This window comes from Scylla paramamosain, chromosome 21, assembly GCF_035594125.1.
Source record: "Scylla paramamosain isolate STU-SP2022 chromosome 21, ASM3559412v1, whole genome shotgun sequence".
NCBI lineage: Eukaryota > Metazoa > Arthropoda > Malacostraca > Decapoda > Portunidae > Scylla > Scylla paramamosain.
The window spans coordinates 1,319,656-1,331,766 of NC_087171.1; the positions used below are offsets into that span (position 1 = coordinate 1,319,656).

At 38.9% G+C, this 12,111-nt stretch overlaps 2 long non-coding RNA genes across 2 annotated transcripts; one reads left to right on the plus strand and one right to left on the minus strand.

The window, feature by feature from the left end:
* The first annotated feature begins 1,357 nt into the window (after window positions 1–1,357).
* Window positions 1,358–2,640, plus strand: LOC135111303 (uncharacterized). Its single transcript, XR_010273682.1, has 3 exons — window positions 1,358–1,480; window positions 1,629–1,740; window positions 1,822–2,640. It is a non-coding gene; the product is annotated as an uncharacterized LOC135111303 (long non-coding RNA).
* Window positions 2,641–5,105: 2,465 nt separating this feature from the next.
* Window positions 5,106–6,814, minus strand: LOC135111309 (uncharacterized). The gene is made up of 2 exons (XR_010273687.1): window positions 6,218–6,814; window positions 5,106–5,996 (listed from the first exon to the last, which is right to left on the minus strand). It is a non-coding gene; the product is annotated as an uncharacterized LOC135111309 (long non-coding RNA).
* Window positions 6,815–12,111: the final 5,297 nt, after the last annotated feature.

The following is a 12,111-nucleotide window of genomic DNA, read 5'->3' on the forward strand; positions in this document are numbered from 1 at the left end:
TTGCAAGCATCCACAAAAGAAAAAGAAGTTAGGATAGTAAGAGATGTCCTTATGTTTAGCCTTGGAGACACGCCAGTGTTTGCCCTTGATGGCAGGATGATTTGCAACAAGGCTGGAACCCCATGGATATTTCATACAAAAGGAAAACATTCTCTCATTCTCATATCTTAGAAATATTTTGAAAGTTTGTCAGAGTGCCATTGTCTTTATGCATGAATACCAGGGGATATTTGCTATCAGCGATGCCAAAAGTGACAAGGCTCTTAAAATTCTCAAGATTCTCAAGTCATTATCTGGTATTTTCTTATTATCCACAATGCTGCTGAGCCAACATGTAATGCTCAATAACTATTTTTTTTTCAGTTAAATACCAGAAACAAGAAAATCGTGAGAGATTTGAAACTCAGAGGAAAAAGGAAATGAGCATCATATAGCTCACAGAGATTCAAAACGTCCTTGAATCAAATCACGTGAAGACAACTATTAGGAATGCAGTAGATATCACAGAAGCAGAAGAACCACCCCAAGTTGCTGTAAAACATTTCACTTCCTTGAGGGATGTATTAATTACCATAATGGCCATCGCCTCAATTAGAAGACTGATGGAATTTGCAGAGTTCAGGCTGTCTGAATTTGTAGAAAGAGAAACAAAAATTAGTAAGGGAGATAAAGAAATGCTGTAAAGTTCCATACGGATATCCCGCCACAGGACGGCAGCTCAAGGTCCGTCCTTGAGGAGAAGGCACTATATGCCTACTTAAAATATTACAGACCAATGACTCCAACGTGCTGTGACCCAGATTGCCTGATGCTTCCTAATAGATGGTCTAGGATGCAACAAAGTTGCTGCATACAAATGAGTTTCTCGTCACTGTCAAAAGCCATCTCAAGAACTGCAAAAAAGAGCAATATGCCTTATACAGTAACATCAAGAATACTAATGCGTAGCCAAATAACAGCGCTTTGGGAAAAAAAAAATCAAGATCCTGCCTGGACTAAGGTGACAGAACAATGCTGCCATTCACTAGAAACTGCCAGGCGGTACTATGAATTTACCTCTAAGATGGGTCTGGGAAGAGAGGTAGTTCAGACACTCTGGACTATGAGAAAGAGGACCCGAGGGTTATCCTTTTTTTTGCCGGAAGTACCTCTATCGCAAGAATCAGGGGTGGACTCCCCTGATGATGATGACGGCGAAGATAGTGGAAACTTCGCCACAGCAGGAAGTTTGATATTACAGCTAAAACCACTATCATAACTTATGTTGCTGCTTAAGATTTGGACTTTGTGTATTACTTCTGTTGCTGCTTAAGATTTGGACTTTGTGTATTACTTCTTATCACATTATAATGGCAATCCATTACAGCTTTTCACCGTGTCCCTCGACGATGGAGGAAGACCCTAACCAGCAAGAGCAACAGCTGCAGCAGGAGGATCCTGGGCCAAATCCTCCTCTTAGCATATGCTTCTTCAGACAACAGTGAGTAAGAGTGTTTAAATGAAATGATATTACAGTTAAAACTTCTACCAATTACAGTTAAAAATACTACCACTACTTATGTTGCTGCTTAAGATTTTTACTTTATGTGCATTACATCTTATCACTTTATAATGGAAATCTATTACAGCTCTTCACGGCGTCACCCGATGAAGGAAGAAGACCCTAACCAGCAGGAGCAACAGATGCAGCAGGAGAATCCTGAGCTTGAATCTCATATTAGCATCTATTCCTCAAAACAGGTGTGAGTAATAGTGTCTTAAGACTGCAATGCAATACAAACACCTCAATAGAATTGCTCTAAAAAAAACCATCTCTTTCAGGAGTGTGATATCCTCTAAAAGAATCAGACATCTACCAGATGACATCAGCGTTGGTACCTTGAGCACAGCAGCAGGGGCAGCCAGTAGCTTTAAGGATTCAACAGCTGACGAGTCAATCTCATCCTCAGAGTTTTACACTGATGTCTATTAAAGGATCATGAAACAATGTAACAGAAGCAAAGATCCCAACAAATATGTTATTTTTCTGGAAAGAGATAAGATAAAATCTCATAAAGAAAAACCCTAAGTATGAGAAGATGAGCATTAACAAAATTAGAAATCTTTTTAAGTATTTAAAACGAGTGTCAAAATCAGTTTACAAATTAATGGGATAAAAAGGGTGAAAAATAAGGAAAAAACTCCTCGAGTAACAGTCTTTCTTCTTTTCTTTTATATTCAGTTTTCTTGCGTGTTTCATGTAAGATTAAATAAATTACATATCGTTACATGTACTTGAAACCATTATCAAGATAAGTTTGCTTATCTTGATCATATGCTTGTCTCCAAGATTAAGCCGAATAAGGTGAAACTGCGAATGGCTCATTAAATCACCTATGATTCATTGGATCTGTATCCCACACTTAACTTGGATAACTGTGGTAATTCTAGAGATAATACATGCACCACGTCTCTGACCGCAAGGGAAGAGCGCTCTAATTAGTTCAAAACTAATGGGTCAAGAGGATTCAGAGTTCGATTACGGAGAGGGAGCCTGAGAAACAGCTACCACATCTAAGGAAGGCAGCAGGCACGCAAATTACCCACTCCCGGCACGGGGAGGTAGTGACGAAAAATAACGATGCGAGACTCATCCGAGGCCTCGCAATCGGAATGACCAGTATATGGCCGCATTATTTGTTGAGTGAGACTAAAAACTTCACCAGCCACAAACACGAAAGGCATAGGTGTCTCAAATCCAGAGTAAGATTCGATTGCAGGAGGAATGCAAGTCTCTTGAAAAATACACAATCTTTGAACACGGTTGCATCTAAGGACTTTCCATACGTATCCACATCAATAAAGAGGAAATTATATGATGCATCACACAAAGCAAGAAGCAAAAGTGAACAATAATTTTTGTAGTTATAGTACAATGAACCACTACCCTCTGGCTTGATTACCCTGATATGTTTTCCATCCAAGGCACCAAGGCAATGAGGAAAATTAGTTTTCTCCCAAAACTGGGTTGCAGTTTCCATCCAGAATTGTTTTGTCAGTTCAGGAAAAGAAATTGGCTTCATTCGTTTCCAGATGGCCTTGCAGACTTGCCGTATGATTTGTAGAGATCGTAGATATGTCTAGTCTGTACTGGTAGTGTACATCAGTCGTAGTTGCTCCGGAGGCAAAGTATCTGTAACAACAAAATAAAGCTTGTAATAAATCATATATCAGGCTTACACATATTTGTACACTCGGATAGGCTATTTCTGTCTACATATGAGTGTCATTAAATTTACTGCTAAACTAGATCTATATTTATCATATTTAATACCAAATATTATTTTCCCTCGTTTCAGCTACTCATGTCCAGAAGAAGTGGAAGGGAATTGTGCCTGTTGCACCAGAGAGCTTATGAAGAAAAATAATGAGAAGAGTGAGTCAGGTGCAAATGGACGGAAGTAGTATGTTTACTTTGAAATCCTCCGTTTCCTTGAAACTGTGTGAAAAACGAACCGCTAGTAGTATGGATGGAAACAATGATGAGGATGCTGAAAATGATGGCGTACAAGAGGGTGATATGGAGAATCCAAGGGAAGTCGGAGAGACTTGAGAAACGTCCTAAAGACTCTAGGATGAAGAAAAACAATGATGATGAACTCATTCAAGTCTTGAAGAGCGAAATTCTTCGCGAAAATCAACAGCCATCCGATGAAACAAACGAGGATAGGTTGTTCTTACTATCCCTTGTATCAGAACTTCAAAAGGTATCTACGGACAGAAACCTTCAAGTAAAATCACATATCATGACTACCATCGCGCAAGTTCAACAAGTTTACCAACAACTGCCACATAATCAATATCCATCACTCTCTGTTTACCATCCGACACATCCACCTTACCATGCCCAGCAGTCAACATTTCATGGAGGTCAGTATTCTCAGAACAATCCCATACCGAGAGGAAGTGCTCCTGTGCAGTTTACTCCTACACCAGCATCGTCACCTACCTTTTCGGAAGTCAGCTGCGTAAATGTTGACTATTAATTTCAACCAGTGAGCCTCACATGGATTTCCATAGTAATTATATAAATACTGTACGTTGAAGAAAATAGAATTACCAAAAGGAAGCCCAGTATTTCTGTTGAAGTATCATAGCAAACTAGATTAGCTACATAAATATGCATATCTTACCTTAAAGTCACAGCAAGTTCTCATCTGGCCTTATGCTTCGTCTCATCTTTGTGTCACTCCTTGTGATGTCGTTTTCGATGAGGCTGAGAAGGTCCTCAAATGAAGGCTTCCTCATACGAAAGCAATTAAAGAATTTCTTACCATCAGCACATAAATCATTATAAAGTGTACGATGTAAACCTCCGTTTATTCCTGATGATAACATCTCATGAATGTGCATTGTTCTTTTTTCGAGAGCGTCTCTTTTTCTTCACCAACAAAGCCAAAAGAATCACCTCCTCCATTGACTAATGAGATGATGAGAAGGATTAACAACTTGGTGACAGTCACTGGTTGCTTTCAGTTGACCGAGACTTTCACACTAGGCAACTAGTGACGGTCACTAGTCACACAAAGCAGTGCTGGTCCTGTAGACTCAAAACAAAAGTAATTATGGTTAGTGTGTGTGGGAGGGAGGGCTAAATACAGCTTTGGGGATGAAAATAAATCTAGAAATTAATGGGAATTTATTGAGCAAAATAACCTCAAGAATAGTTAACCCTAGTAAACAAAATAAGACCATTGACATGAAACAAACAAGAAAAAAAAAAAAAAAAAATTCCACTCTCCAAAAGAAGGACGTCTACTTGAGGAAATTTATCCTCATTTATCACCCTTTATAACCCACTTAGACCTCAAGAATAGTTAACCCTAGTAAACAAAATAAGATCACTGACATGAAAAAAAAAATAAAATAAAAATATTCTACTCTCCAAAAGAAGAACTTCTACTTCAGGAGATTTTTCCTCATTTCTCGCCCTTTGTAACCCATCTATTTGCAAACTGATTTCAATCTCTAATTTGGCTAAGACTCATGCTTTCATACTTGGGGTCTTTTGTTTACAAGATTTTCTCTTATCTGTCTCCAAAATACTACATATTTGGAGGGGTCTCTGCTCCTGTTACATTTTCTTATAATGCGGTGGACATCACTGAAAAACTCTTAAGATGAGATGGACTGGTCAACTGTTGATTCCTCAAAGCTGCTGGCTGCCTCTGCCGTTGTACCTAAGGTGCCAACGCTAATGTCGTCTGGCAGATGACTGGTTCCCATAGAGGTCATCTCACTCCTGGAAGAGGGATGTTTTTTTTTTTTTTCTGAGGATAAATCTCTTGAGGAATTTGCGTTGCATTGCACTCTTAAACACTCTTACTCATGGCTGTCCGGAGGAATAGATGCTAAGGGGAGGTTCTGGCCCAGGATTCTCCTGCTGCAGCTGTTGCTGCTGCTGGTTAGGCTCTTGATTTTCCGCCATCTTCGCCATCATCATCATCATCATCAGGGGAGTCCACCCCTGATTCTTGCAAGGGAGGTACTACCAGCAAAGAAGAAGACTTTTCTCTGGTCCCCTTTCTCAAAGTTCGAAGTGTGTCCACAACATGTCTTCTCGGATCTACCTTTGAGGAAAATTCATAGTAACGTCTGTCGGTCTCCAGTGAATGGCAGCATTGTTCTGCCACCTTAGACCGTCAGGCAGGATCTTCATTAGTTTCCCAAAGTGCTGTTATTTGGCTACACCTCAGTATTCTTGAGGTTATTGTATGAGGCACATTGTTTTTGTTTGTTGTTCTTGAAATAGCCTTTGACAGCAATGAGAAACTCCTTTTTGTACAGCAACCCTTTTCCATCTCAGACTGTCTATTTGGAAAGACCAGGCAATCAGGGTCACAGCACCTTGCAGCTAATGATCTGCAATATTTTATGTAGGCATCTAGTGTTGGGGATTCCAAATGTGTAATAAACCACAAATCGTAACAGGTGTTTATTGCTTGAAGTGTTTCGACCTGCAAACATGGGCTAATCAATACACATCCACATATCATAGTACACCCAGTTCAATCCCTCACAATGGTACCAAGAAAATAACACTTCATGTAGAGATTCTGACATCCGTTACAATTATATCCCAAATATAAAAATAAAGCAACAATCAGTATACAAAATCCAACTAAACTTCACTTGTATATCACTCATAATACTCAATAAATTCCCATAATGTACTCACTTCAGTGGCCCACACTGACGCTCTTCGAATCCCCGTAGCACACCTGACATGTCACCACCCCAACTATCATCCAGTCCAGGGCGTCCTCACAACTCTGTCTGGCAACAATATATCCCTTGTACATTACCCTATCTTACTAATACATCCTCTATTTGTAACCTTCACCAAATTATACTAATCACAGCACATGGCGGGTAAATAAACACAACTAACCTGTAGCACGGAGGACCAACCAACACACCAACCGACATGAAGTCCAGGGCGTCCCTACATTCTCCGTCTGGCAAACAATAATATCACTTGTATTACCTTAGCTACTAAACACATCCTTTGCTTGTAACCTTCACCACAGTATACTAATTCACAGCACAAGGTATATAAATAAACACAACTAACCTGTAGCACAGAGGACCACCCAACACAACAACCCACAGTACATTGGTGGGCCGGCTTAGACAACCCGCCAGGCCGACCATGTTCACAGGTAGTGGGTGAAACAAAACACCACAAAGAAGCGTACCAAACTTCTCCCATTCCAACAGAACACAACTTACATTTTCTTTAACACAGATAACAAAAATATATTGTATAAATAAATAATAGATGGTTAACTTATCATTTTAATGATACATCTAGGGCCTTCTCCTTGGCTTCACTTCAGAAAATCAAAGATAGACCCTGAGTTGCCTTCTTGTGGCGGGATATCCGGATAACACAGTATTGCAATTCTTCATCCCGTCTGCTTATTTTCTTTTCTCGTTCTGCAAATGCGGACAACCTGAATTCAACAAACTCCATCAATCTTCTAAGGGATGTGATCCCCATGATAGTGATCATCACATCCCTCATGGAAACGAACTCTTTAACGGTGACTGGGTGCATTTCTTCTGTTTTTTTTTTTTTCTAACATTCATTGCATCTCTAATAGTCGATCTCACATGCTCTGATTCAAGGATATCTTGAATCTCTTTCAGCGATATAAGGTTTATTTATTTTTTTCTTCTGAGATTCAAATCTCTCACGATTCTCTTCTTTGTGGTACTTAACCGAAAAAAAACGAAGAGAAAACAATTGATGATCATTACATGTTGGGTAGGTAGCATTGTAGATAATAAAAAAAAAAAAAATGCTAGAAAAAACACTTACCAGACAATGATTTCAGATTCTTTAGGACCATGTCACATCTGGCGTTGTTGATAACGAAGATCCCTTGGGTTTCATGCATAAATGCAACTGCCCTCTGACAACTTTTTTAAAATCCTTCTAAGATAAGAGAATGAGAGTGTTATGTTTAACCTTATGTTTAAAGTAGCCAGGGGGGTTCTGACCATGCTGCATCTTGAAAAAGCTTACAAATAATTGGGCCATCAAGGGCAGACACTGGTGTGACTCCAAGGCCAAATGAAAGCACATCTTTCACTGTCCTCACCTCTTTGTCTCGTGTTGTTGCATGTAATGGAATGTATAATCCAAGGTACTTGTGGAACCCCTGTGCAAATCTTTTCATGTTACCATAATGGCTGATTGTTGTGGGTCCCGACTCAGTCATAAGTATCTCATCTCTGTCTTCGTAAAGACGGGTAGACTTAGCCAAGAGACTTTTATATCTGTCTGAATCTCTTTTCAGATTGTGAGTCTTTTGCAGGTGTACATCAAGTCACCGAAACATCTTGCTGCATACTGGGCATAACTGTGTAATCTTTCTACGTTTCCCTGTTTTGCCAGGTCGGAGGCTAGATGATGCTTTTTTCACTCCCTCCATTTTATTCATGCAAGCAATTGCATTGTCTCGTTCATTATGAGTAAAGTATTTGTGGCACTGAACCAAGTGCTTTTTCACATTCACAGCCCTCCCTGTGCATCCCTGAACTGGGCAGTGGACCCTACAAAGAAGGGAAAACAGACATGATTAATAAGTAAAGAAAAAAAAAATTAAGGACCAACGTATGATAAATCCATTTCTTAATGAGTGATTTCACACGATAAAACGTATATATGACGCTTAGAGGATAATTTTTTTTTTTTCCTGGGCTTAGCATTGCTGGCCAAGATTATTGCCCCCAACATTTTGTCCTATTCACTTTTAATAGTAGACCAGTAGAATGTGACCAGTTCAAGGCACTTGTCTTCTCTGTCATTCAGTTCCCTAAGTGCTGATTGAAGGCTTTCTCTCTTCTGGCCAAAATGTACTCGGGTGTCTTTAAGTGTAGGAACAGTGTAAAAAAAACAAAATGCTTTTTTAGATTTTTTTCTGTTCCTCAGAGAACAGTTGTAACTCCAGCTGTTGATCCAGAGAAAGAAGTTTCATTGTTCTGGACATGTGGTCGATGTCCTCCTCAGTTATTGATGATTGGGATTCTTCCACCAATACGACCTTGTCCTTATCTGGAATGTCAAACACTTTATTAGTCATGTAACAAATGAAGTATCATACAAGGTTGGGCTATTTTTATCTATCACAGTATATCAACCCACTAGTGATTGATACATTATCCTACCCATCTTTGCCTTTACTCCTCTGGCATGAGTGTTCTAGAAGAGAATAAAAGGAGAAGGAATTAAGTTACCTTTGTTTGGTAATAATGCTCTATAAAGCATTTTCTCTTTTTTTTTTCTTCTCTTGCTACAACATGTCAACGTACCACTGGATGAAGAGTTGTCATCCTCGCCGTCTTCTCCCCTGTCAGTGTTGTGGTGTGAGGCACCTAGAAGACAATAAGCAGACTAGAAATTCAGTTGCACTTAGGATTGATTGTTTAATATGAATAAATATTCGTCACATTTCCATAAATGCAGGGCCATTTGATGCAACTACCTGGTTGGGGTTCAGCAGATCTACTACTAATTGTTCTCTTTTTTCTTCTTAAGGACGACTTTACTAGTCTTCTTTCCTTTATGTATGCCCTCAGTTCTCCCCTGGCATGAGAGTCCTATAGAAGAAAATAACCATAGTTGAAATTAAGCAATACTTGGTAAATAAAAATGTTCACCAGCACCAGCACATTTCTATGAATATAGAGGCATTTGATGTAAGTACCTGGCCGAGGCTTCTCAGAGGAAGTATGGGTTATCTCTCTTCCTTTTCTTGTGGAGCACTGGACTTGTGTCCTCTTCAGAGGAATGCATATATGCACTACCTTTCTTCTTATCTTTCAACTCTTTATCGATGTAAAATGTTTCATCCCTGTCAGAGTCATCATATTCTGACTCTGCTGAGGAGTATGTAAATTCTCTGTACGTAAGTCTCTACCTTTCAGATCACTTTATTTCAATGCCTGTAAAGAATAAAGCATTGAGCTTATCCAAAGTTGATCTAAATAGATCAGGGGCATAGCAGAGAAATGACCCCATGATCTAGAGTGCTTCAGAAGATGTAAGACACCTATTAGAAAAAAAAAAAATTACACCCGACGGCAATACAACATACAGCAATGATCAAGAATATGCACACGATAGATCATTGACTAATTTTGTGTTTCAGGAGATATCTATGCTCCAGAGCACTAAACCATCGGATGGCTTTGCAGCTTTGGCAAGCCCGATGGATATATCCCTTGTTTTGCATGCAAAGCAAGGAATAGCAATCTGGATTTGATTGACTCTCCTGGTGCTATAGCTCCCCAAAAGTTATAGGTCACCTTTCCACTACCCGAGCAGCACATGCAGGATGGACTTAAGCCAGCACACCACACCAAATTACCAAATTGCATTGCTAAGGTAGGGAAAAGCTTCACAAAGCAGAGTGCTGGTTCTTTAGCGATTTGAATAAGACACCTGTTTGTAATCCTTTTTCATTATTTTCTACAACCATAATCAATTTTATGTGGGCAAGAATCAATGAGAGAAGTGGATTGATTTCAGACCCTAGATGCATATTGGTTTGAGGAGGGGGCTGTGATATTAACGGGTCGAGGGTTCTCCGGTCCTCTCACAGCATGGGAACCACCTTGGAGCCATAGACCTCACTGCCTTTGAACTTCCACTTTTCAGCCAAAATTTCCAACTTTTGTGGCACTGTGGATTTTATTTTTTTTTTCAGACATACCTCCCTTATTATATTTGCAAACGGGACTCGGTCAATATTACTTCCGGGAGTTGGTGCAACATTAACGGAATTTGGGGATCTCTGGTCTCCTCCCAGTGTGGGGGCCACCTTGGCGCCGTAAAGCTCACTACCTCTCAATTGCCATTTTCAGCCAAAATTGCCAAATTTTGTGGCACCGTAGAAAAAAAAAATTAACGGTGTCAAACCTCTGCAGTTGATAAAATTGACAAACGAGACCTCGGTAGATAGTGCTTCCGATGGTCGGTATGACATAATGGAATTTCAGGGTCTCTGGTCTGCTTGCAGTGTGGAAGCCACTTTGGCACCGTAAAGCACACTGCCTCTCAACTTTTCAGCCAAAATTGCCGATTTTTGTGGCACCGTAGAAAAAAAAAGTTTTTAACGGTGTCATGTCTCTCCATGTGATATACTTACATATTATAAATTAAGCGAAGTGAAGGATGTCACATCAACGATGGCAAGCCTCATACAGTGGGAAAAACTCTGTCAAACACATAGTGCGGGACGTAACGGCGCAATCAACTAACGCGGGAAAATCACTCTTTCGACCTACGTGAGCTGATGACGCCGAGACAGCAACCAGACATCAAGGGTGTCTAGCCCCTCTCCGCTGGAAAATGACTCTCTGAACCTAAGGAAGCACGTGGGACACCACAGTGTGATCAATTGACCACTTAACAACAAGATCTTGCCTCTCCCGGCGAAAAAAAGGACCCTCTCGACCTAAGGGAGTGTGCGGGACGCCACGGCGTGATTAACTGACCACTCAGCAAGGGCGGCTAGCCTCCTTCGGCAGAAACATGGCACCAACAGGAACACTCCCCCATCTCTCCCCTCCATCCACCTCAAGTGAGTCCAAGTGAGGCCTCAAACATCGACATTTTTACTGACTTTATAAGTCTCTGTCTCAAAAACTATTTGACCAATATCAGTGAGATTTTGCACATAAAATGTTGTTGAACTATGTGTTTAGCCTATGATACATGGGACTAATATTCGTAATATTTCAGCAAAAAAAAAAAAAAATATATATATATATATATATATATATATATATATATATATATATATATATATATATATATATATATATATATATATATATATATATATATATATATATATATATATATATATATATATAAAGTTTTGTTATCCTCACTAGACTTTTTTTTTCTCTGTGGCGAAAGAAACATTAACAAAAATCTTATTTGTTAAAAATCTAAAAAAAAAAAAGAGTGAGGCATAAAAAAAAAAAAATGAGTGTTTCGAATATCAACAAAACTAGCTCCGTGTATCTTGTGCTTAACACTTATCATTACTGCATTATATAGGTAAAATCTCATATGAATTGGTCATTTCATTTCTGAGATAGAGACTGTTAGAGTTAGTGGGGCATACCAATATATATTTTTTTTTCAATATTATTTTTTGGTTAGAATTGGACTTGTTATTTATCCCTACACACTATACCAGGTTTATAGACTACATTGGAAAAAATAATAAAGAAAATATAGAGCAAAAAATTATTATTATTTTTTTTAATAAAATTATGTAGGACTGCAGGATTTCAACACATTGCTCTATATTTTCGTTATTATTTTTCCAATGTAGTCTATAAACCTGGTATAGTGTGTAGGGATAAATAACAAGTCCAATTCTAACCAAAAAAAATAATATTAAAAAAATATTTGTATGCCCCACTGACTCTAAAAGTCTTTATCTCAGAAATGAATCGACCAATTTATATGAGATTTTACCTTATTTTTTTTTTAAGCATGCCCACTACGCCAAGTTTATAAAGTACATTTGAAAGATAGTCAAAAAT